Below are 25,918 nucleotides of genomic sequence, written 5' to 3' on the forward strand. Positions count from 1 at the left end.
CATCGTGACTTGCCCTCGAGTCATGATGTTAGTGCGGAGATCTTCACGCGGAGACCTCCCAACTCTACTCGGACTGCTATGTTATAGCTCTGATACCACTTGTTATAGATCTTATCTGAAAATATAAGACAATGCAAATAAACCCAAGAAATAATAAGATAGGAATAGATAGAAATGCTTCTCGTTATTAATATCAAAACCCTTAAGGTAGGGAAACACCATAAATTCACTCCTTAAGGAAGGAGAACACTCCACAAGCCATATGCATGTTCATACAATAATCCTTGACACCTCTCAATGTGGAGTCTCTAGCCTCTATATAGGCCTCATACATACAATACCATGGGTCATTACCATGGTTCCCTTAATACCATCTATCTAATACCATGGGCCCATTACATTATTATTAACTACTTGTGGTCCTTTACATGATAAGGGTTAACCACCTTATTTATTACTATGGCCCATCCCATTATTACGTTATTCCCTTGGGTACCTCCCTTTGTACCCCATATTATCCCCCCTAGGTATATAACATTCCACCCCCCTTAGGATGTTTCATCCCCGAAACATGGGAAGAACACAAATAATAAGATCTACTCAAAAGAGTAGTCCACTGGTACCATGCATGTTCATCTAGCCATCCAAGAGAAAGGTGAACCCTCAATCTTGTTGGTGCCTTGCTCGCTTGAGATGGAAGTTGATTGTGGTAGCTCCTCTGTGTTGATGTGTAGTAGGTGGATCTTCGCTCCTCTCTATCTGTCATGCGAGGGTTGTTGTCCTTGTGGCTAATTGGTTGCCATCTTATTGGTTGTTGTCTTGCGGGGTGATGTGGGTGATGATATGTTGAAGTTTTAAACCATAGTGTCTTTTTCTTTAATTCACCCCTTACTGGAGCCTGATTGTTATCTGGTGCATGTTGTGGTGCCCGTTGTGGTGTCTTATCTTCCAATATTACTTCAACCACTGAACCCTCATCTGATGTATCAACACTTGTAACCTTTTCTGCTTCAGCCTCTGTTTGTGTTTGGTTGTCGATCATCACTGGCTCATCATATGATATGTCAATCCCTGGAACATATTATGCTTTAGCCTCCGTGTACTCTACCTATTTATTGATGGAAATATCCTATAATGTAATTTTCTTCCTTTTATACGAAAGATTCAGGAATTTCTTCTGCACATTAATATTGATAGTACCTACAGATTCCATCCAAGGATATCCCAAAACAACATCCATGTTATCCATATCTGATGTATAAAAATCACCATGCAACACATACTTATCCATTGAAAGCTTCAAATCTTTATAAACTTGCACATCCCATGTGTTTTCAATGTGTTTTGCTGGCACTTGTAATTTTTTTGTCAAATTGACATTTATGAGATTTTGCTTGCAATTAGGATTTATAGACACAATGGTCTTCTCCTTCTGAATCAATCCATGAACCTGCAATAAGGATATACCAGTAGGAAATAACCTCACCTGTTTTTCCTTATCTTGTTTTCTAGCATGAAACCATTTTTCTAAAAGAAATTCTTCTAGTTTTTCATGAGGAAGTCCCATCACTGAATCGTCAAGTGAGTCCCACCATTTAGTAGCTTCATCTTTTAGATTAAATAGTAGGCGACTTACCCAAAAAAAATTGCGTTGAGATTTGTCATATTCTATAAATTCTTCAATAGTAGGACCCTTATCATTCCCTGTAAAAAATTACTTGCTAGAAGCCATGAAGGTTTGGAAAAAAAATTCACTTACTTGGCGAAAATTTGAAATTGTCACAGTTTAGTCAATATTGCTCAAAATCCCTATCATGACTTGTTTTTAGAAATGGAACAACCATTCTTCATCTGCCCATGTGATAGAAATCTCGATCCAGGCACTGGAATTTCATATTTGTGCTGCAACTCTCCCGTCGTCACCAAAAATTCTCAAAAAAGAGTTGATTTTAAATCAGCGATATCTCCCTCATCTGGACTCCGATTCGACTGATTTTCTGTTTTGAAATTGGGTATATTTTCACAAAGAATCCAAATCTACAATTAGATTTTGCAGATCTTGCACCAGGACGTTCAGATCTGTGCCACAAACTCGCTTCCTTGAAAATTGTCTGCAACACCACTGATTTTTAGATCAGCAATATCTCCTTCATCCGAACTCTGATTCGGCCAATTTTTTTTTTTTAATCAGGTAATTTTTCACAAAGAATCCAGATATCCAATTATATTTTGTATATTTTGCCCCAAAAAATACAGATCTGATCTACAAACTCGTCGCCCTAGAAAGTTCTTGCAAAAAATAAAAAAAAATTCTCCACTTTTGCCCAAGAAAGTGCTCTGATACCACTTGTTATAGCTCTGATACCACTTTTTGTAGCTCTGATACCACTTGTTATAGATCTGATCTGAAAATATAAGAAAATTCAAATAAACCCAAGAAATAATAAGATAGAAATAGATAGAAATGCTTCTCGTTATTAATATCAAAACCCTTAAGGTAGGGCAATACCATACATTCACTCCTTAAGGAAGGAGAACACTCCACAAGCCATATGCATGTTCATACAATAATCCTTGACACTTCTCAATATGGAGTCTCTAGCCTCTATATAGGCCTCATACATACCATGGGTCATTACCATGGTTGCGGATGAGCCCAAAAAATGGGTAAGTTATTGGGCTCATTTTTCCTATTATTCTCCATAAATCCACCATTCTTCATAGTTTATGCATGCTTTTAAGTATATTTATGTTAATTGGATGAATGAGAATAGTCACTTGACCATGAAGGCTAATACGTGTTTATTGCAGATTTTTGGACAACTTTTGGACCAAGGTCAAGCATTTATGAGCCATTTGACAGCCAAATATGAGGGAACAAGGCTGAGGATTCGTAGGAAGGGTGTCTCCTGTACTAAATGGCCCTTCCTCGAGTTCTCCACCATCAACTCGGAGTTCAGCAAGCCATCAAAGTTGATTTCCAAGGGCAGCCGAGCAGATTTTGTGAAGTGGCTGAGTACTTGCAGTTTTGAGCAGCCAAGCCCCTTGAATTAAGGAGGACTATTGGAGGTCCTCATAGTGCATAAGTAGGAAGGCTTCCAACCTTCGTAGTTTACTTTTTGAACATTTTGTATTTTTCACTTTAGTGCTGCTCTGCCTTTCAGCTCATTTTGGAGCTTCTGTTGTAAAACATTTTTTTTGTGACATGGTTATTTTCTGAGTAATGGAAATCAGTTTCAATTCACATCAGCTATGAGATTCTTCTTAGGAGCCTGTAGCTCTTGGGGTTGGGCCCAACCCAAGTGCCAGGTCTTCCTCTGTGTATTGTTATATGTTTTTTTTGTCTTCATAAAATAATTTCGGCTAGTAGATTAAAATATTGCTTGGTTACCTAGGTCATTTTTGATGATTAAAAAAGCTTTTCATGTTTCAGAGAGATTTGATAGGTTGGTAACAGAAAAGATCTTCGAAAAAGTCATCAAGCAACCCTAAATCTCACCTCTCCCTCCTCGGGACCATGATCTAAGACCAAGGTGTCCTTGCTGCCACAAAAACATTGTTCTTGCTTCTTCATGTAATTACTAGTGTTAATTTCTCAGTTGCAAAAGTTGATACCAGATGTGATTACATGCTTAGATCCATTCTTGCTTGGTTTTCATAGTTATTTTACATGATTTTCTACCAATGAATTTCTGTTCATCATGGTTGCTGGTTCCTAGGTCAAAGTAGGTTAGAATAGCTAGATATTTGGTTTTCATGGTCTTTGTTTGGTCAGTTTCAAAAAATAGTGTGCAGAACACTTGTGATGCCTCCCTGCCTACCCTTCCTCCATTAGTGCAACCTGCTCCATCCCCTAACTCAGATTCTTGCCCTTCGTTTGCCACATTTTCTCACGTTGACCTAATTTCCATATTTTTGTGCAACATTTCTCTATCCATGCTTGAACAAATCCAACCATCCTCATCACTTCTCAGCTTCATTTTCCAGGTCATAGACCCCTCCACATCCTCATCCAACCTCCATCTCCACTTTTCCACCTTTCTTCCACCATCAACCCTTCAAAATCCCCTTTCGGAACATCCTGTAGAACCCCTATAGACTTCCTGTAGAAGATCACGTGAGTGATTTTTCGAGGTCTGAACACTGTGAAACTCTCTGGAAGGGTGTTAGGGACCCCTTAGGCCCTCTTCTTACCTTCCCAACCTCCTGCAAGCGCCTACCCCATTTCCTTTAGTCAATTAACCTTTGCACAGTTAAAAATAGTTAAAGCACATGCACATATGATTTTTACAAAATTACTCAAAAATACAAAAAGTTGTTCCTTTTCAGATTTCACTTCAGAAGTAGCTTAGACACATGCACTTTACCTCCCCAAGAGTCAATGGAATCCCTTTTCTATAGTTTCATCCTCTTTTTTGCACTAGTAGGGGTAGTTAGTAAAACTAGGGTTTGCTAGGGTTTGCAGTTCCTTTAAGCTTTCAGCCTCTTTCTGCAAGTAGATTAGCTTCCTTTGAGTTACTTTCATCCATCATAGTTAAAATCTTCTTCTAAGAGCTCATAGAAGTTGGGTTAAGCTCCTAGCGGACTTGTGCTAAGTGATCCAGTGACAGCCTGCGACAAAAGATAGTACTTGTGTATATAGCACCATCGCTTCCAAGTTTGTTACAAACTATTGGGTTGATAAAAGTAAAGAAGGGAGTCCTAGGAGTTGCAGCATTATTGCTGCAATAATGGAGCCCACCTATTTTTGGCGCCATTGCCGGGGGAGCGTCAGAGTATTTGTGATTGCTGCTTTTCTTTTATTTTCTTCTTCAATCTTCTGTTAAGTAGTTTATTTCAGCAAGCATAGAGTAGTTGTTTCATTTCCATCCTGCAATTTCATTTCCGCAAAAGTAGATTAGACATTTCCTGCTTTCATTTCATTTTAGCAAGCATAGATTAGGTATTTCCCGCTTTCATAGATTAGCATTTCAATTCCGCAATTTCAATTCTGCAAGCATAGATTAGCATTTCAATTCCGCAATTTCAATTCTGCAAGCATAGCTTAGCATTTCATTTTTGCAATTTCATTTTAGCAACATAGATTAGTCATTTCCTGCTTTCATTTCAATTCTACATTTTCATTTCAGCAAAATAGATTTTAGTGAGTTGCAGTTCAATCTCTTTCATTTTTGCAGGTACAAGTAGAAAAAACACCAAAAGTCCACCAAAAATATTCGATTTCATGCCTCATAGGAACAGAGACAATACATGGAAATTCTTACCCAACACCCCCACCACATCACTCAGTCACCCTTCTCTCTTCTTCGATGGCAGTGATCCAGAAGAACCTATAGGTGAACCTCCAGAGATATACGAAGATCCTATAACATAAGAAGAGCAAGAAAACATTCCTCTTGAAACCATGGCTGAACACAGAAACAGTATAGGAGATGAGGAGAGAATAGAAGGTGCCTTTCCCATCCGAGAGACCAACGGGGACATGAAAGCATAAGTCCCTCAGCCTTACCTCACTTCCATGGATTGACCACTGAAGACCCTGATACCTTCCTGTTTGAGTTTGTTGTCCTTTGTCGAACTTATGACTATGCAGAAGATGAGCAAAAGTTGAAACTCTTTCCCTCTACCCTCAAGGATGCATCACTACGCTGGTTCATGGGGTTATCTGGAAACAGTATCACAACTTGGGCTCAGATGTAGCAAGCCTTTAACAACAAATACCAGGACTACTGTAGGTGAAAGGAAATGAAGGGAGAGATCTTTCGGATGACCATGGGAAGTGATGTGTCTTTAGAAGACTATGAAGAAAGGTTCCAACTTAGTTATAAAAGGGCCAGGTGCACACTTGACCCCGAATCTCTAAAGTTGGTTCTGCTCCGAAGAGTCCCTGAAGACCTTCTAGATACCCTCCATTTGCTAGCTAGAGGAGACATCTACCAACTACCTTATGAGGACATAAAGACTGTGTTTAGAAACCACTCTAGGGCAGCCCGGAAAAGAGGTAGGGGGAATCCACTTTCAGCTAGTGCCACCTTCTCCAAGCAAGAGTTTGCAAATCAGATGGAAGAGCTCAAAAGTGAGATGAGACAGACCATTGCCATGCAACTGGATACTTTCCGAATCCAACAGAAGAAAGAGGAAGATGAGAAGGTTTTGGCCATCTTTTGTCTCAGATGTACAAGGAAGTATCCTAAGAACGAATGTCCATTGCACTCAGTGGAGGTATGTTTTGTTTGTGAGGAAGACCACCCCACAAACCAGTGCCCAACCTTACCCGGACTTAAAGCCATGTACCAAGGGGCTGAAGGAGCCACTGAACCACTCTACTTCCTCAACCAAAGGAGGTCGCATGGATCCAGACCTTACCAGCAGGGGATGCAAGGGACATCCCAAACTTATTATAACCCCAACCAATCCGCTCACATTCCTTCTTGGGGCCCCCCTGCTCATCCTTCCTGGTCCGCACCTCCTCCTTGGTCTTATCCATCTCAATACCATACTCAACCTGCTGCTCATTCATTTCACTCTCATTTTCAGCCACAACCTCAGTGGAATGCACCTAAATCGGGGTGGAGGTTCTAATACAACTCTCCTCCCGCTATTTTCCTCCACTGCTTGCTCAACCACAACCATTACCTCCTGCTCCTCCAAGACAACCCCAAATGCATGCTCAACCGAACCCGAATCCCAACAACAAACAGACCCAGCAGATATACACCGGAGAGACGACATGCCCTACCTATGCTGTGGAGATTCAAGAGATCAACCTTCGATCTGGAAAGGTCCTTCCATATCGCCAACCTCCTCCCCTGGAGGATGAGGAAGGGAAACAAGAAAGTGAACCCAAAGCCATTCCACCCTTTCCTAAGAGACTAACAGTAGCCACGCAACCAAACCCAGAGGAGACTAAACTTTTGGGAGAACTTAAACAGTTATGTGTGAAAATCCCACTTCTCCAGGCCATAAAAGATGTACCAATCTACAAAAAATTGATCAAGGAGAAGTGTTTCAGGCACCTAGGAAGGTGCAAGAGAGATGCCTAGACTATCAATGTCATAGGACAACTATCTGATTTGATTTTGGGGCAAATAATCTGTCCAAAATATTTGGATCCTGGAAGTCCCATAGTTGATGTCCACATCAATGGCACCATAATCCCCCACACCCTGATCGATCTAGGGACTGCCATTAATGTGATGACCAGGGACACTATGCTCAAACTCAACCTTTAGAGTTCCTTAAGAAAGACCTTGACAGTACTGCAGTTAGTAGACCGCTCCACCATGACTCCCGAAGGGATTGTGGAGGATGTCCTGGTCTCTGTTGATTCTTGGGAGTACCCTGCGGACTTTTTGGTCCTTCAGCCAAAGGAAAAACTCACTGGATACACCCTCATTTTGGGAAGGCCTTGGCTAGCTAATGCGGATGCTTACATCAGTTGTTGAGCTGGGAGCATGACCATCAAGAATGGGCCTATGTCGAAACAACTAGTCCTATATCCTCCTGCCCAACCTCTGCTAGAACATGACTTACCTCTCTAGTTGGAGGAGGAAGATGAGGATGAAGTCTACTCTACACCAGTGTGCATAGTGGAAGCCACCCGGGGAGGTCCTCAAACTGAGGATGACCTAATTGAGAATTTGATTCAAAATCCACCTCCTGGTGTGCTACCATTAGAGGAGTTGGTGGAAGGTACCCAAGACAGCACTTTAGTGGACCTTTTGTGGCTGATCCGACCTCTCCCATAGTTAAGAATGTGGAATTTGGCCCTAAAATAACCTTGAAGATCAGCTCATCCTTATCTCCCTCTCAGGAGAAGGCACTGTGTAGCTTATTGAACTGCCATTTGGATGCTTTCGCTTGGAGCTATAAGGAGATGAAAGGAGTCCATCCATTGGTCTGTACCCATCACATTTACATTAAAGAGGATTCTAAACCAGTCAAGCAGCCTCAGAGGAGAATGAATCTAGCCCTTAAGGACATTGTTAAAGAAGAATTCCAAAAGTTGTTGGATGCAGGATTCATCTACCCCACCTCGGACAACGAATGGGTTTCTCCTCTGGTGCTTGTACCCAAGAAAAATGGGAAGTGGAGAATCTGTGTGGATTATCGAGAACTTAACAAAGCCACCAGAAAGACCATTTCCCTTTGCCTTTCATAGATCAAGTGCTAGATGGGTTGGCAAGGAAGAAGTTCTTTTCTTTCCTAGATGGGTTCAGTGGGTATAATCAGATCCAAATCAGCCCGGAAGACCAAGATAATACCACTTTCACTTGTCCATGGGGTACCTTTGCCTACCGGGTCCTTCCCTTTGGGCTATGCAATGCTCCTGCCACTTTCCAAAGAGAAGTACTGAGCATATTTGTTGAGCTGGTTCATGATTCGGTATAAATCTATATGGATGACTTTACTCCTTATGGGTCCAACTTCCAAGAAGAATTGACTAACCTAGGAAAAGTTTTAACCAAGTGTATTGAAATGAACCTATCCCTCAGTCCTGAAAAATGTGAATTCCTGATGACTGAAGGGACCGTGCTAGGTCATACAATCTCTCAGCAAGGATTACAGGTGGATCCTAACAAAATTGCTATCATCCAAAAGGTTCCACCTCCTCAAAAGGTAAGAGATGTTCAGAGTTTTCTAGGCTTAGCACGATACTATAGAAGATTCATTAAAGATTTTAGTAAGCTAGCCTCACCATTGTTTGGTCTTTTGGGGAAAGATGTTGAGTTTAAATGGACTGACAACTGCCAAGAGGCTCTGGATGAGTTGAAAGATAAGCTGGTAACTGCCCCAATCCTGAGAGGTCCCAACTGGGCCCTACCTTTCCACATCCACACTGATGCCTCGAACAAAGCCATAGGGGTAGACTTAGGGCAAGTTGAAGAGAAGCTACCATATGCCATATACTTTGTCAGCAAAAACTTGTCCAAGGCATAATTAAACTATACTGTAACCGAGAAAGAGCTCCTAGCTGTAGTCCATTCCCTAAACAAGTTCAAACACTACATCACTGGTTATCAAACATTTGTACACACTGATCATGTTGCGATAAGGTATTTGATGAATAGACCTGAGGTGAATGCTCGTATCATTAGAGGGTTACTTTTATTGCAGCAATTTGACTTAACCATTATTGACAAGCCAGGAAAGGAAAATGTTGTTGCTGATTTTCTGTCTAAATTAGATTTGCCTGCAGGTGAAGAAGGGACGGTGGATGACCAGATGCCAGATGAACACCTGTTTTCTATTTCAATACTCTCTCCATGGTTTGCTGATATAGCAAACTACTTGGTCTCAACACAGTTCCCTCCACACCTATCCTCAAAATAGAAGAGCAGAATTGTGAGGAAAAATGCCCCCTTTACTTGGATTAGCGGAAACTTGTTTAAACTCGGCCCAGATCAGATCCTGAGGCGTTGTGTTAGGGAGGAGGAAGTTTTTGACATTCTCCTAACCTGTCACGATGGACCCTGTGGAGGCCACTTTGCAGCAAAAAGGACTGCCTTCAAAATTCTACAGGCAAGCTACTATTGGCCCACTCTTCATCAAGATGTCAGAAGATACATTAGCCAATGTGACTGATGTCAAAGGATGGGGAAACCGACTCTGAGGGATGAAATGCCCCTCCAACCTCAAGTGAATTTCGAGCCATTTGAGAAGTGGGGCATGGATTTTGTGGGTCCTATCAACCCTCCTTCAAAGCAAAAGTCTTACATCATTGTGTGAACAGACTACCTGACAAAGTGGGCAAAAACAAAGGCAATCAAGGCAGTGATAGAAGAAAAGTGGCTAAGTTTTTAAGGGAAAATATCTTCTACAAGTTTGGCTACCCAGAGAATTAGTCACGGATCAAGGAAGTCAGTTCACCTCTAACCTGATTGAAGACCTGCTCACTCATCACAAGATCAAGAATAGAACTTCCACCCCTTATCATCCACAAGCAAATGGGCAGGTGGAAGTCACTAATAGGGCTTTAGAAGAGATTTTGACTAAAGTGGTGAGCAGCAGCAGAAAGGAATAGGAAGATCGCTTGGTTGAGGCCACCTGGGCCTACAACACCACTTGGAAAACCACAACAGCTTTCACACCTTATGAGATTGTCTACGGGAAGAAGGCTCTACTTTCCATAGAGTTCGAGTACAACACATTAAGGTTGGCAGCTCAGCTGGACCTGGATCTCAGCCATGCGCAACAGGAAAGGTTACTATAGCTGAATGGATTAGATGAACAGAGAATGTAGGCCCTCCTCCACTCAGAATTAGTTCAACTCCAAAGAAAGATATGGCATGACTAGCACCTTAATGAAAAGCAATTTTAGCTAGGATATTGGGCACTGTTATATGACTCAAGATACAAGGATTTCAAAGGGAAGCTGAGGACAAGGTGGTTGGGACCATATGTAGTGGAGAAATGCAACGACAGTGGTTTAGTCCTTATCAGGACCATTGATGAAGAAGCCATCCCCATGCTCGGAAACGGGCATCACTTGAAAATCTACAAGAAGCCCCTTTCCAAGCAGGAGTTCATTGAAACTCTGGATAAATCAGTGTTGGTAGTGGAGCAGGGCCCTGTCTCTACTCCACCCACACCTTGATCATAAAAAAAAAGGAATAAAAAGATCCTTGGGTGAAAACCTCTTAGAGGCACCCGAGATAGACAGTGAGGGTGAAAACCTCCTAGAGGCACCCCAGCTGCCTCACCAAAAAAAAAAAATAGGCATAATTTCTGTTGAATAATTACAGGTTGCAGGGAAGACATTGTAGGTTAGGAGGGTCGCGTAAAACAAGGACAGAGGTCAGCAATAGGCTGCAAGCCTCCCTCACAGACACTTACTCCATGACCACTCCCCTTTCCTAGGATTTGATCACATTTGGGTTAAGATTTCACCTTCTACGGGAAGTTCTGGGCCTTCTACAAGAAGTTCCATGTCTTCTACAGGAATATCCTGTAGAACCTTCAGGCAGGCCAAAATTGATCTTGGAAGGGAATCCGAAGGTTGGAATCTACCTGCTAGGCCTGCAAACACCCTTGTTTTCGTCCATCACCACATGTCACCCTGTTTCATCTCTTTACACCTCCGTTGCACCCATCCTGTTATTTGTTCCTGCACAGTCACACAAAAAAAAACCCTGTTTTCCTCATACTGCCAGCAAAACCTTTTATTGACAAATCAAGAGCAGTTTTTTTCACTTACCATACCTGTCAATCTCCATCTAGACTCCTCGTTAGCCGAACCCCTCGACAGCAGTATAGCCCTGCTCATGTTAGCTTGCATCCCAGGAGGAGAAGCAGCTATAGGACATCCTACAGGAATCCTGTAGCAGTCGATCCCTCTGGGAGACATACTTTGGAGACAGGGATAGCCGAAAACGACAAAGGAAACATGCAAAGGGCTCATCTTGAATGAGAAAATATCATCAGCAGCCGAAGCCAAGCAAAACCTGTGCATGAAACAGTAGCAAACGAAGTAATGGGTTCTAACACTCGTGCATGAAGCTGCAGCGAATGAAGGAGTGGTTCCAAGACCCGAAATCTGCATAACACGGCCGTGACCATGCAGGTAAGTGTCTAAACTCATTCATCAATTGCATAAACTTTATTTTAAGAGTTACATGCCTATGGAAATGGTTCGGATTGAATGGAATCGGTGGCCAGTCAACTGGCCACCCTCGGCCAGTTACATAGCCTTATGGGATCCAAACGAGCCAGCTACATTCAAAATTTCCGACAAGGTTTGCAGCCAACACGTGTGGAGTGTCCATTCAGGAAGAAATCGTCGGGACTGGTAGTGGTGGCAGCGGTTAACGGCAAAGGGGAGGTGATGGCGGTTAGAAACACGCAGAGAAATTATGGCTGTGACATTGGATCAATGGTTCGGTCCGGCCACCTCATCCCCTCACCACGAATCACGCCGCAGTTAATAGCTGCTCGACTAAAACTCACACCACCTTCAGTTCATTTTGCACTTACAACATCCTCAACTGAAGTACGCGTCCTCTGCTTCCAAAAACTGTTAATTAGTCATCCTCCACCGGTTTTTCTACCTGTTTTCGAGAATCTCTTGCGTATCAGGCTCACTCAGAGGCACAGATACATTCTACAGGAACCGGGGGGTCTTCTACAGGAAACCCTGCACAGCTTTCTGGAGCAGAGAAGCCTGGGATTTTTCTTCACCGAATTTGGAGCTCTAAACGAGGTAGGCTCGAAAAACTCTTCTATACATGGTATGATTTGAAAAGGTGGTGAACTGAATGGTATCAGATTGGGGAATCAGAGAAAAATCTACCTGGGAATTGGAAGTAAAACGTTTGCCTGTGTGTTGCACTGGGTTTCTCAGTTGTTTCGGCATCAAGATTCTTCTCCACTTTCCTATTTTTTAAATTCTCCTGTAGGGAAGATATGCAACTGTGGGGGCCAGCCTGTGTATGAAAAATTTTGAATTTGTATATCTGTATGTGTGCTGAGAAGAAAATTTGAGCTCTATACTCTGTCTGTAGAAACAAAATTCTTCCTTTCATAAACAGACAACCGAGTTCTGGGCAACAGCAGTCTTGAAAACCAGGGAATAGTTGCTAATTAATAGTGGATACCTGAGAAATCCCTTCTTGAGTTCAGGGGGAAAACCATAAACAGCGTTCCTTTTTCTGATCAAATCATAAAAAAGAGAACTCTCACCATGCCAAGGGGAATCATAAGGAAAGAACCCTCGGACCCCAGCAAACTGCACGAGCATCCTGAGGTGGTGGACCTTTTCACTCGAGCCAATTGGATGTCATTCTTTGACAAAATTCGGGGTCATGACGAGGAGATAACGGAGGAATTTTTAATGTCCCTAAGACCTCAATCAAAGACACAGGCCACAGTTAGTTTTAGGGGTTTGACCCTAGAACTTACCCCTGAGCTCATCAGTCGTGTTACTGGTCTACCATTAGGGCTCCCTTGGAGCAAAGAAGAGAGGTCATTGGGCCAAGTTTCCAAGAAAACATTCTTCCTACCCGAGGAACATCATGTAGAAGACAAAAAACGGGGTTCGAAGAACCAGCTTGCCTCCTCCTTGGAGTGAGGTCAGTTTCCAAATTATGAAGTACATTACATGTGAAGGGAGGTTTAGCATTGTCTACAGTTATATTTCAGGTTGCTGTGTGAACTACGACATGTAATTGATTTGCCTCCAAACAAGAAACTGAGCATCCCCTATTTTCTTCTTCAGTCACTAATTGAATGTGGTACAAAATCGAATGAAGGGATCCCAGATTAGTTGGCCCATCATGGGCTCATCAAGCTATTAGTGGAAGATGCCCTGCACACCTACATTATCCCCATATCTTGGGAAATCTTCTGAAACATGTCCCGGGATGACGATATTAGAATTCTGGCCGAAGACATCACCTCATCCAGCAGTGAGGAGGGAGAACACACTGAAGAAGGTAAGAAAACCAATGGTGAAGGAACACAGGACATTCAAGCACAACAAGGACAGAAAGAAAAAGGGGGAAAGGGCCAGATTGCTGAACCTAAAACAGAGGAAGAAACAACAGTGCAAACACCAAGGGAAAAGAGAATGCAGAGGAGAGAAGAGAAGGCAGAAAAACCCCAAATGAAGGCTGTCACAGCCAAAGCAGACACACAGAAACAAAAGGGAAAGACACATCCTGAAATGGCCGCAATACAGACAGAAACAGTTGACACAGGGACTTCTACAGGAAGCATGGAAAAAGAATAGAAAAAGGATAAATCACTTGAAATATTGGCAAGGGAGGCAGTAGCTGTGCTTGTCGCGTTAAGCACACCTCCAAAACAAAAAGGGAAGAGAAAGAGGCAAACCTCCATGTACTTTAAAGCAAGGAGGAGCACACGGATCAAGGTGGGCAGACCCCAGCCACAGTCAAAGGAGCCAATTGTCATTAAGGACACAACACCTAAACCAAAAGAAGGGTCTCCTTCAAAGATATCCATCACCTATGAATGAGGAAGCCCAAAAACCTCCACTAGGAGAGAGATAATTAAGACAATGGACTCAAAGATAGCTCTACAGGAAGCTGAGAAATCTCTATAGGAAACTCGAGCTAAGCTAAAAGACACCGAAAAATTGGAGGAAAAGGCGGCCAAACAATCACAAGAAGAAGAAAAGACAGAGGAAATATTGGAACCAAGCCCTCAACCTAGCTTGGGCTCATACTATAACCTGCTAGAAGCCGGGAAAATAATTCCCCAGGAATTTGCAGTGCCACTCTTCTTTGCACTGGAAGAAGAAATAATTATGACTCACACTTGGATGAGGATTGCCAAGTCCAAGGGTGTGGCAGACATAGGCCACCTGGAAGAACAACTCAAGGAATCAAGGAAAGAATTGGCCATGGTGAAGCATGTGGGAATAAATCAAAGGGCCAAACTATAGGAAGAGAACGAGCTGCTGAAAAAACAACTATGACTGCAGGGACGTTATAAGGAAGACAGGCCCTCCATTCTAGGAGAATAGTAGCAATAGGAAAAGCCTCCAGTAGACAAAGAAACCTCTGGTGAACAACAGAGAGTGGACGGGCTGCAGGTTGAGGTTGAGGTGCTAACAAAACAGCTACAGGAGAAGGAGTCATGGGCGACAGAGGAAATACAGTCTCTAAAGAAACAAGTACAAGAGAAGGAAGCCCAACTAGCTTGCATGGCCAGTTGGGCAGTAGAGGCCTTGCAGTGTAGGCAACCTGCCAAGTCATATGCCTTATATCTTAAAGATCAATGGTTGCAGTTCTAGATTAACACCTTGGCCCAAAGGGGCACCATTCCATTTCAAAATTACCATCAATTCATGACTTTGTGTGACAACAGCTCAGCAGAAGATAAGGCCAAGTTATCTGAATTCTATTTACACAACTTGGCCCTTCCAAACATGACTCTGTGGGACCCCAATGCTACATTGGGAGATGTGCAACTTATGTCCATGGCCTCTTGGTTAAATCATGAGGAAAAGAGGGCAGCGGAGATTCGAAATATTATGAATAGAGAGCTAAGTGAACCACTCATGATCAGAGCAAAACCAAAGGATACATCAGCTTTAATATATGCCCATCAGAACCTGGCCAACAACCCTTAGGTTTTACCAGATTACATTGAATGACAAGCTCAAGCCATTGCTCACTTTGAGTACATGGAAAGACTGTTGGGGGATAACTACATTCATGCTTGCACAAGGAGGTGGAACACACTGCCCCACAGTCTGAAAATAAGAGAATACCACTCCCCAACTAGGATGAGGGAGGCCTTGGCAAGGGTACCCCTCTATAAATAGTTAGTGCAAAATCTGCAGGCCAACTGGATCAGCCTAAATTTCAGTCCTCCCTTTATTTTAGGACTGTTGGAAGGAGTCAAAGAAGAAGAGGAACACAGGCAATGGGAGGAAGTAGAAAGAAAAGCAGGATTTCATGACCGAGAAGAAGACATCACCTCGGAGGCCTGGGATGTGAGAGAGGCAGTCAAAGCAATCAAAGATGATGTCCTGACCGAGAAGAAGACATCACCTTGGAGGCTTGGGATGTGAGAGAGGCAGTCAAAGCAATCAAATATGATGAGCTGGATTAGTTGCTCAGAGGATGAGCAACCCATTTAGCAGGGGGGTGATGATGAGCCCCAAAAATGGGTAACTTATTGGGCTCATTTTTCCTATTATTCGCCATAAATCCACCATTAGTTTATGCATGCTTTTGAGTATATTTATGTTAATTGGATGAATGAGAATAGTCACTTGACCATGAAGGATAATACGTGTTTATTGCAGATTTCTGGACAACTTTTGGACCAAGGTCAAGCATTTATGAGCCATTTGACAGCCAAATACGAGGGAACAAGGGTGAGGATTCGGGGGAAGGGTGTCTCCTACACTAAATGGCCCTTCCTCGAGTTCTCCACCATCAGTTCGGAGTTCAGCAGCCCACCAAAGTTGATTTCCAAGGGCAGCCGAGCAGCTTTTGTGAAGTGGCTGAGTACTTGCAGTTTTGAGCAGCCAAGCCCCTTGAATTAAGGAGGACTATTGGAGGTCCTCGTAGTGCATAAGTAGGAAGGCTTCCAGCCTTCATAGTTTACTTTTTGAACATTTTGTATTTTGCACTTTAGTGTTGCTCTGCCTTTCAGCTCATTTTGGAGCTTTTGCTGTAAAACAATTTTTTTTGTGACATGGTTATTTTTTGAGTAATGGAAATCAGTTTCAGTTTGCATCAGCTCTGAGCTTCTTCTTAGGAGCCTGTAGCTCTTGGGGTTGGGCCCAACCCAAGTGCCAAGTCTTCCTTTGTGTACTGTTATATGTTTTTGCTGTCTTCATAAAATAATTTCTGCTAGTAGATTAAAATCTTGCTTGGTTACCTAGGTCATTTTTTATGATTAAAAAAGCTTTTCATGTTTTAGAGTGATTTGATAGGTTGGTAACAGAAAATATCTTCGAAAAAGGCCATCAAGCAACCCTAGATCTCACCTCTCCCTCCTTGGGACCATGAGCTAAGACCAAGGTGTCCTTGCTGCCACAAAAACATTGTTCTTGCTTCTTCATGCAATTGCTAGTGTTAGTTTCTCAGTTGCAAAAGTTGATACCAGATGTGATTACATGCTTAGATCCATTCTTGCTTGGTTTTCATAGTTATTTTACATGATTTTCTACCAATGAATTTCTGTTCATCATGGTTGTTGGTTCCTAGGTCAAAGTAGGTTAGAATAGCTAGATATTTGGTTTGCATGGTCTTTGTTTGGTCAGTTTCAAGAAATAGTGTGTAGAACACCTGTGATACCTCCCTGCCTACCCTTCCTCCATCAGTTCAACCTACTTCATCCCCTAACTCAGATTCTTTCCCTTCGTTTGCCACATTTTCTCACTTTGACCTAATTTCCAAATTTTTGTGCAACATTTCTCTATCCATCCTTGAACAAATCCAACCATCCTCATCACTTCTTAGCTTCATTTTCTAGGTCCTAGACCCCTCCACACCCTCATCCAACCTCCATCTACAATTTCACACCTTTCTTCCACCATCAACCCTTCAAAATCCCCTTTCGGAACATCCTGTAGAACATCTTATAGAACCCCTACAGACTTCCTGTAGAAGATCACGTGAGCGATTTTTCGAGGTCTGAACACTGTGAAATTCTTTGGAAGGGTGTTAGGGACCCCTTAGGCCCTCTTCTTACCTTCCCAACCTCCCGCAAGTGCCTACCCCATTTCCTTTCGCCAATCAACCTCTGCATAGTTAAAAACAGTTAAAGCACATGCACATATGATTTTTACAAAATTACTCAAAAATACAAAAAGATGTTCCTTTTCAGATTTCACTTTAGAAGTAGCTTAGACACATGAAATTTACCTCCCCAAGAGTCAATGGCATCCCTTTTCTGTAGTTTCATCCTCTTTTTTGCACTAGTAGGGGTAGTCAGTAAAACTACGATTTGCTAGGGTTTTCATTTCCTTTCAGCTTTCAGCCTCTTTTTGCAAGTAGATTAGCTTCCTTTGAGTGACTTTCATCCATCACAGTTAAAAGCTTCTTCTAAGAGCTCATGTAAGTTGGCTTAAGCTCCTAGCGGACTTGTGCCAGCTGATCCAGTGACAGCCTGCGGTAAGAGCTAGTACTTGTGCATATAGCACCATCGCTTCCAAGTTTGTTATGGACTACTGGGTTGATAAAAGTAAAGAAGGGAGTCCCAGGAGTTGCAGCATTATTGCTGCAATACTGGAGCCCACCAGTTCCCTCAATACCATCTATCTAATACCATGGGCCCAATACATTATTACTAACTACTTGTGGTCCCTTACATGATACGGGTTAACCACCTTATTTATTACTATGGCCCATCCCATTATTACATTATTCCCTTGGGTACCTCCCTTTGTACCCCATATTATCCCCTCTAGGTATATAACATGCTACAAGGTTTGCAGCGCACTAAGTGACTGCCTGCTATATCTCTTATATGCATTGTTCCGAGACCGCGGTGTCAGAACTACTCCCCCGTATCTGTTCCTACATCTCCTGCATCTGCGTGCACTTGCCTTTAATTGTTGTGGTTAATACGAAGGCCTTGTCGATCTAAGGCTGAAAACACACCTTTAAAACCACTTCTCTATGTCGCACTGCATATACTTTCTCCTTAAGCGCTTTGTCCTGTTGCATACACGCGAGCCTCTATGTGAGGGCCACCATCTGCGTGGTCCCTTTGACGTTGTCATACTGCTACTGTAGCTCACGCGCCTCTATTTCTAAGCGTTGTATGTTTGGGTCCCCCTGCAGATTGTTGAGGACCTTGAACGATTCTTCCAACATTTTGGTGCAGTCTCTCATTGCACTATTGATCTCCTCCGTTCCCAATGTAATGGCGTTGGCACGCTGTTCCCTTACCTCTGGAGGAGTTGAAAGCTACGCCTTCAACCGTAGCTCTACTATCTGAAGGTTCAGTTGGAGCTGAACCTTGGCCATTTCTTCTCATGCCTCGCGCACCCCTATTGGTGATCTTTGGATGTGAGCCTCTTCTAGTGCTTCTGCTGGGATGGCTAGCTCAGGGACCTTCTAGTAGGCTTCTTCAATTACCTGTACCATCTGCATGTTTTGAGACATGACCGCGTCGCACTGCAAGCTCAATTACTCCATGTTGATCCTCTGTTCACTCAACACCTGCAGCGTGCGGCTCTCCCTAGCCCGTAGTTCTGTAGTAATCCCATCCTGCAGAACATATAGTGTATCTTGAGGGAGTGAAACCATGTCAATCCTTATACCTTTCAATGTACTGACCATTTGCCTATCGGCCTCATTTGTTGTAACCAGTGCCCCTTCTGGCAGCACTATTGTGTTGGTCATATGAGCATGCAGCATTTCCTTGACTTCGGCTATTCCTACTATGAGGCTAGTTGAGAGGGTGCCAGCCTGAGGAGTGCACACCTACAATTCTTGAATCTGTGCTCAGAGGGCCCCCAACACAATGGAATTCTCCTCCACAAAGTTCTGGAGAGCCTCTGTGGTGACATCGCGCACCGTCTCTCCTATATCGTGCAGGTCCCCCTCAGTATGGGTGATCGGGTCGATAGACAGCTTAGATGCTTTTACCTTCTTGCACAACTCCATCTTCTCTCTTGGGCACTGGCACTTCAATTGTGTTGACACTGTTTGTACGTCCGTGCCACCATCCTCTATCTCTATTTCCATTGCTTGCTCCTGCTGAGGCAAAGGTGACTTTCGACCCTCGCGCTCTGTTGCTGCTACTTTCTGTGCTTCTGTTGTGGCCTTCTGTTGTTCTACTGCTGTCTGCGCAGCGTCTCGCACCTCCTGCACCTTTGTTGTTGCTGCTTCTTTTCTTCTCTTTTCCACCAACTGTGCCACGCGTAGTTTTTCCTCCTCCTTTTTCTGCACAGCAGACCTTTCCACCACAAAGATGTCTGGAGCGCGCCATTTCGGCAGCCACGTCTCAAGTACATCAAAGATCACGTCATATATGGCTATATAAGGTAGTTCGTTCCACTTCTTTGCAGGATCCTTGCACACCCTGAGGTAGATGTGATGAAAGTCCGCTTTAAACTCTGTGAAACTTTGCAAGCTATTGTAGGTAGTGGGTGATAACCACATCTTGCAGTTAATCCCCATTTTGATTTTCATCTCCATGAACACCTATAATATTTAGCTATCATGGATCTGGTGTGCATCTTTAGTGGTCCACAGTGAAGCGTACTTCACAACCTTCAGGAGATCCCTTGCCATTATGGGGAAATGGCTATCCTCAGGAAATTCCGCAGTTACCAACACTATGGATAGCAGAAGCCATGCATAGTGGAAGGTTTCCCCTTGTTCCTATGCCTCACGGAAATTCTCCAGGAACTCCTTGCACAAGAATTCAGACTAGTTAAACTAGACCCTTTCGTGCACTATTCGGCAAGTGCAATCACTAGCATGGGCACCTCATCTGCACAGTACTTCCGCATGACCTTACCTGCCAATATCTAAGTTGCAACTCTAACTACCTTGTTGTTGATACTGGAAATTGCGTAACCCCTCTTTTTCTTCTCTAGCTTGTATTTCTTTTTCATGGCCTCCGCGATGGCCAAATCACTGCACTTACCCTCCGAACTGTTGGGTCTTCTCCTTTACATGGGAGTTGAGTAATTTGATGGATTAGGTAGTCCGTGATGGGGATGGGCTCCTCGAGCCACAAACACCCACTATGCACCAAGAAGAGTAGTTGCTTGATGATGAAGATAGTCACTGGGGCGCAATGGTAATGCGGCACCTAGAGCAGGTTCAACAACCCTGCCTTTTCGACCCCACGCAACCATTTGCGTGGCTCCAATTCTATAACTCCCTCCATGGTGTGTTTCTTTGGCTTCATGAGGTGTGAAATTGCCAAGTGAGGGAATTTCTCATGGTCAGTGAGATCCCAGTCTTCGAATTTTAAGCTTGGCACCCTTCCCAAGTGTGTTCCTTCAAAAGATGATATCATTCGGGAGGAGCGAAGTCTGCAGAGAGATCTTGCTCTCATCGAGGTCCTTGGGCACCTTTGCCTTCCCCTTCCATGGAGGGACATACGTGGGAAACTTGGTTAGAGGGACCACACCCTCGGTTTCTTCCTCCATGCCCTCATCCTCATCCTCTTTGATTATGATATCCTCAAGGTATTCTTCCTCCTCATTGGTTTCTAAGTTAACCGCTTTCCCTTTTTCCTCCATTGTTAATCTAGTTCGCAGTGAGTTTCGAGGGGACACACGCACGGGAATCATGGGCCTTTATCTTTCTTCGGTCTCAGCATGCGCAGTGATTTTTGGATTTCTGCAACAATCCCGATGCTCTCAGTGGCATCTTCTATGGTCATGGCCTGTGCGGCTTCTTCAACAATTATTTCTATGATTTCCCTGGCTTCACGCTGCCATCTTGTTTGTCCAGAAATATCTCAACCATTCAATCAAGTGCTCAAATAATGTTCTCCAAAGGACAAACAGGTCTTGGCTTGGATACATGGGGCACACAAAAACTCAATTCGCAAATGACCAAGTGTTGTTTGCTGGGCAACCCTTTGCAGTTTATAGCGCCTTTTGAATTTTAATTCAATGTTCCCCCCAAATCTAGTCCATTAATGCTCCCTTGGCGGAAGATTTTCCCAAATCTTGCCCACAAATCTCGTCTTAAATGCCTGCCACCCACTCCATTCGGTCTCAAGTCAAGCATCACATCATGAATAGTGACTACAATGGTCACTTTCTATCCAACCTGCGCAGCAGTGCAGCCCCCCTTGCGCGGTCATGTACCTTGTGACACTTTGCTCTTATGCGCAGCCCTAACATCGCGCAGCGCTCGAGCAGAGTATTTTATAGTCCTGTGTCTCCCTTCAACTACCTGGAGCGCTAAGACTATACTTCCCACAGCTAGTTAGGTGGTCACGCCACCTGTATAGGGTTGCAACCAGTCATCCATCACTTTTCCTGGAAAAAAACCACCTTTTATTTTTACTATCTACGTTACGCACTTTACTATCTGCATCGCGCTACCATAGGTGATCCCTTTAGTAATATGCGGTCCAATCCAATGCATCAAGCTAATCAAATCTTGGCGGTAGTCCCCAAATTCGTCACCGTAGTCATGCACACCCTATTTTATCACCATGATTTTCTTATCGAGAAAATCCTTCTTTATTTCTTCCTCAAGCTTCTTGACTTCCGCTTCCACCAGATCACTTTTCTCCCCTAACTACACTCATTCTTTAATGAGTTCTGGGAGCATATGATCACCCTGTCGGATTTCTTCCTCAGGTTCCAAGCATTCTTCTTCGTTCAGATGCACTATCCCTTCTTCTAAGGCTCCGCGAACCATCATATCTACCGGCACTGCTATGTGCGGACTAGGCATATTATACTCTATTGGGACTACAACATTTGCTCCATAGGCTAGCCTAGAAGGTGTCTGTCTCATCAGTTTCTTGCAATTTTTCCTGTAAGCTCACAGAACTGCTGGTACACACAGGTCCCAATCACTCCACTATGCATTATATACCATTTTCAATGCTTCACACACTTCCTTAAAGGCTTCTACGTGGGTAACCCTCTACACACTTGTTCTTTCCACACTTCATTGTCCCAACTAGAGGGACTGTCCGCGCAATTTCCTTGCCAACACATGCTTCTTGACCGTGTTCCTGAACTCGAAGTCCATGTGCATTCACTCAGGTTGTTTACCATGTGCTTGTACCCACCTGGAAAGATGCGCATGCTGATCATATCGATTGTCATTCTTGTTTGTCAGTCACATCTAAGGTTTCCCAAAATGCATGCGCATCATTCTCCTGCATTCGCGCCAGTCCTCAAAGCTTCCTTGGCGTGTATCCCACCACCTCACGGGTGTAGCGTGTAGTCCCCATTTCAAAGCCTCAAAACATTGTTGTTCAGACACCTCTCTTTCAAATATGTTCAGGAAAACATCTACCTCGCTTAACCCATCATAAGTAGGCAGATGCCTCACTTTTGTCGATACTCAGCGCAATGATCTTGTCATCATATTATAGTTCAACGTGGTTACCTCATGCAACCGGTTCTTCCATCGCTCTATTTCCTCACCAGTATTCGATGTGCAGGAGCTTTCGTGCTCCCATGAGATTCGTCCATCCATGGTGGGATTTACCCAGTCTTGCTCTCACATGGTTATTTTGTAGATGAATTCCAAATCATCATCACTTTCATAGTCACACACCAGCTCTGTGTAGCGTGATCCTTCTACAAGGTCTAAAGGTACAACTACGCGCAGAGATAGTTTCTTAAAAATCCTCTTACGCTTCTTCCGATTTATCACCCCGTTCATGTCAGTGGCCCAATCGATTCCTAATAGCATGGGGTAGGGATTGCTGTCATCAACAATCTCTATCACTTCAAATTCTGCTAGCGTGATTTCCCCTTCAATATCCATGGTGATTCCCTACAATCTCCCCATACGTAAGATCTTTTGTTGGTTCGCTATTCGCAGCTAGATAGGAGACCATTGCAGTGTAGGCCTTCCGATGCACTCCCATGTCTGCTTCGGCAGAATTTTCACGTCCGACCCTAGGTCTAGAATTACTTGGTCCATCTCATATTCTCCAATCTACACGGTCAACCTCATTTCTTTTCCCATCCTCATCGCATGCTTTCCAATCGCCCGGACTACATGTGGTTCTCCTGGCGCAGTCCCAGTGCATCTATTAATCAGTTCCTGCAATCCCTTTATAGCCTTACTGTCGCGCAATAGCTTTATGCATGTTTCTAGGAACGTCATGAGCATCGATGGGTCCAGTTCTGGCTTTGGTCTGTCTTTGATTCCTAAAATGGAGGCATCAATGAAGCTCTTCCTAGCTTCCATGAAGGTTTCCTTAGCGCCCTCCAATTCAAACTCTGGTTCTTTCGTTAGAGCCTTGTGAACCCAAGTACTATCTTTAGGTTGTTTGCCTTTATCATCTCCTATCATAATTCCACTCCAGAGCACAATCTTCACATTAGGGTCTTCCTCGTGCAGCTTAGACCTCATCCTCTGCAGGTTCTAAGTCATGGGAGGTTCAAGCGCTCCCTTGTCGCGTAACCTCGCTATCAGTGTGGAACTATCTTCTGTCTCATGATCAAACAAGATACAATACAGACATGATGGACGTGTTGGATTCGTACAATCATGGCCATAATGCCCTGGCCCCCCGCAATTGTAACATATCTATTGTCCACGACCTCTTTCAGGTCCTCCTCCACCTCGGCCTCATCTGCACCCCTGAAATCTGGTTCATGCCACTCCTACGTTTTGGTCAAGGGGCTGCGTTTCGGCCTGAACCCTATAGGTGGGAGCCCTATCCATCATCAACTCATAGCTTCTATAGGCATGCTCATCATGTCCACTGATCTAAAAAAATTACAAAACAATTGTTACGAATTCTGTGTGTACTTCTGCAACAAATGGCAGTGGTCTGTAGCATGCTTTCCTCCTATTTGGCAAATCATGCACCACAACGCAGGAGCCGCACTAGGTCCTACTTGTGCCTCTGGTATTAATGGTATCGGTCCTCCTCCTGCAAGGTAATTCACGAACACTGAGCAGTGGTCCTTGTGATGACCCTGACCCTTACATTTAACATGCCATACCTCTTCGCGCACTTTCGGGCGAGTTGTCTTGTCCTGTTTTAGACTCTGCATCTCAAGGCATAATTTTTTCAACTGCCTGTGGATTTGCTGAACTCCCAGATTAAAATCCTGTATCGGGGTCTCATGCAGCCTCATCGCGATCTCGAAGGCCTCTGCCTGATTCATTAACCTCTGTTGTGATAGCACGTTCCTTAAATGCGGCATTAGCGATGCTACAAACCATTCGCAGTGTTTTCCATCCATCAAAGTCATATTATCTTTGTGAATTGTGCACTTCAGCCTTTGATCCAACTCCCAAGGAGTCTCGCCTAGTAGCATTGTAATCTCCTTGAACCCAATGATCGATTGCGCCTCTGACTTCGGCCTGCTAAATTCTCTATTTAGCGCAATTTGGATATCTGCTATCACCGCATTCAGATTGTCATTAGAATGCTTAATATACCAGGTCACCGTGCAATCCTGCAAAGTGCTGACCAACATTTCTTTCTTTATGTTATCATCTGTAACTCCCTGTGCTTTCCATACAGCCCTTATCAGGAACCATAACTAGTCTAGATCTTCATTTCCTACTCCCTTGGACACTGGTAACTTTATCGCGCTTTCCATATTACTTCACGGTGATGGCGGAGGTGGTACAGGCGAAGATAGGGGTGAAGGCGATGAAGCTGGTGGTGGTGTGGGTGGGGGTGGTATGCGTGGAATCCTCTGCCTTATAAAATTGATTGTACTTCTTCATGAGACCTTTGCGAGCTCTTCCTCGTCCCCTCGCAGAGGTGAAATCAAGGGGCTAGTTTCTAGTTCTGCATTACCTTCATTTCTGTAAATTCTCCCACTTCGTGTAGCCCCAAACATCAATGTATTCGCATAATCCACTTTTCACACAGTAGCATTTTAATCCAAGTGTTCAGAGACTTAACGTACTTACCTCGTGGTCCTTTGAGAAAGCATCGCTTGGCCTCGCTATAGCTTACCGTAGTGTCTACTGCAAACTCAGTAATGAATCCTCCTATAATCTGATCGAGCCAATGATCAATAGTGCGTTGGATATTATCCTCCGATACTTCCAATCTGCACACCAATTCTGGGGTCCACACAATAGGACTGTCGAGCTTGCACCTTCCTTGGCTATCTGCTAGTTTCACGATACACTTGTATAGCTCAGTAGGGAAAGATGCGAAGAAAATTTCGTGGATCTCTATGTACAGATAGCAGTCTAGCCACTCTTCTTTTGATAGTCGCGGATTCCTGTTATCCTGCGCCGCGAACTCGTGAATTCTTTTGTCCAACCAACCTTCAATTTATTTCTTAGTTGGATTCCAATGATATGACATCAGACATCTCTATGCAAATTCTGGTCCCAACAACGGAACCATTTGTTGGCTTGTTGGGGCCTGACCCAGGTTCAAAGTTAATTAGCCAAACAAATCCCTATACTAATGGCCCTTTCGGCAATAGTCCGCAGATCACAGACTGAGGTCTCACCCGAAGTAGTCTGGGGGGATGCCAGAACCAGGTTTTCGCACCCTTGAGATGTTTAAGGGGTTGATTTAGTCCAACTGTGAATACCTTCGCACCGGTTACTTCTCGCACTTTCTTGGCCTGCGATACCTTCGTGCCCTTGTCATATTCGTCTTCATGCAATCCTAACTAGGGGCTATGGGGCCTTCGCAGTGCTAGAGCAGCAATCTGTGCTATCTCCCCAAGTCACACTGTGGATCTTACTTATCTTCTTATAACAGTTATTTATCTTCACGTAAACGGATACCTTATATTATATTCACTTATTCAGCACATTCATATGAGTTAGCATAGCAAATA

Source organism: Pinus tabuliformis, chromosome Q (assembly GCF_031772625.1).
Source record: "Pinus tabuliformis cultivar Carrire ecotype Pingquan chromosome Q, CPIR1, whole genome shotgun sequence".
In the NCBI taxonomy this organism is placed as follows: domain Eukaryota; kingdom Viridiplantae; phylum Streptophyta; class Pinopsida; order Pinales; family Pinaceae; genus Pinus; species Pinus tabuliformis.